Source organism: Lactuca sativa, chromosome 2, assembly GCF_002870075.4.
Source record: "Lactuca sativa cultivar Salinas chromosome 2, Lsat_Salinas_v11, whole genome shotgun sequence".
Taxonomy (NCBI): Eukaryota; Viridiplantae; Streptophyta; class Magnoliopsida; order Asterales; family Asteraceae; genus Lactuca; species Lactuca sativa.
Window position 1 is genome coordinate 187367217 of NC_056624.2, and position 1652 is coordinate 187368868.

The following is a 1652-nucleotide window of genomic DNA, read 5'->3' on the forward strand; positions in this document are numbered from 1 at the left end:
CCTCTTCAATTGCGACACATACAAGTGTCATGGATCCGTCCCAATTCCGTTGACAGCTCCAAACGGTAGGCCACCCTTCCTGCCTTCGCACCTTCACGAAAAGACCCAACATACCAGGGCCCCCCATTTACCCCTCTTCCTAAATCGAAACACCCCGTCAGAAATACGAAGTCGCCGACCTGAATCACATGCTCGTAACGGCGTCTGCCTGCATAACTTTCCTGATAACTCTAGACGATCACTAACTCTCTTTAACCTGCTGAGTCTGCTCTGTCAACTAAAGCACGAACTCTGAACTGCTCATCACTCTCTGTAATCGGAAAATACCCAAGATGCACTCTGCTCCAAATCTCAACGATCACTCAACCCATAAGGGTTAGGGAACCCTGAACCATCCTATCCCCGATCCAAGGCCCACTTTGCCCATTCCGGACCGACTGAGAGATCCATTCTCCCTCTCAGATCAACTCTCACCAGTTCCCTCTTGCCATCACATACACATACTGAACTAGTCCCAACACTTGCAGGTTGAAAAACCCGATTCACTGATGATATCCTCGAACATCCCCCAAGACGAACCACTGATATCCGTCCTATACCCTGATCAGAATCACACTGAGAATTCAAGATTCTCTATTCCCTTGCATCCTTTCTGAGTCTCGTCAGTCATCCCAACCCGGATGGGTTCCTACTTCACTGCCGCAAACACGATGCTCGAAACCATACTTGAAATATTCTAACCATAACTCTGCTCTGCAGCTTCCACTTTCGTGAACTTGCACCCCTTCGGAGTTACACACCTTCCTCTTTTCCTTTTTCCAAGGAACCCTCCTGGCCATAATGCCACTCCAACCGGTGCCACGGTGCTCGCCCCAAGCGACACCACCCTTTTTGCGTAACCGCTATCCACATACTCTGGTTCTCATTGCAGGGGCTCTCAATCTCATGCACTCTCTCCACTCATCAAAATCACTACCTCAGCTAAACAAGATCACCAATCCCGGGGCCCGACCTTCCAATGTAATCACACTGCACATACACCATCCGTAATCTCACACTGATCCAGCAATACCAACAGAGTCTCCAGCATGACTGGACCGACTCTCATAACACATACTAGCCACTCGAGGCTATATCTCTGTGGGTCCGTACACCCAACTCTGCGAACCCTCAGGTTCTAACTCTGGAACCTTCCGGTTCCAGCCCTAGAAACATGCACAACATAATCCCGTGGGGTTAATGCTGTACAACCCATCACGTACCTCAAACATACCAATACTCTGATCACATAACCCCGGTTACTTACTCAAGCTTGATCCCGGCCTTCCCTCAGGCCTCCACAATCGAATGCCCTAGGTCTGTATCCCGCCCCGCATACCCGACACTCGCTCTCGTCGGCCTATACTCTGCGCTGACAAACACTGCTGAATCCCAACAACTAGGCACCCTCACATACTCATCGATCTCCCGGAGAATTTTCTAATTCTCCCCCACTAAAACACTGTCTAACTGCCACCGATCGTCATTAACGACCTTACAGAACAATCCTGTACAAAGAGAACAATTACACACTGACTGCTTCCCACAAGCACAAGCAACCCTCAGCAAAACACACCCCCTCCCTGATCAACCCACTCACAAGAATCTAGTCC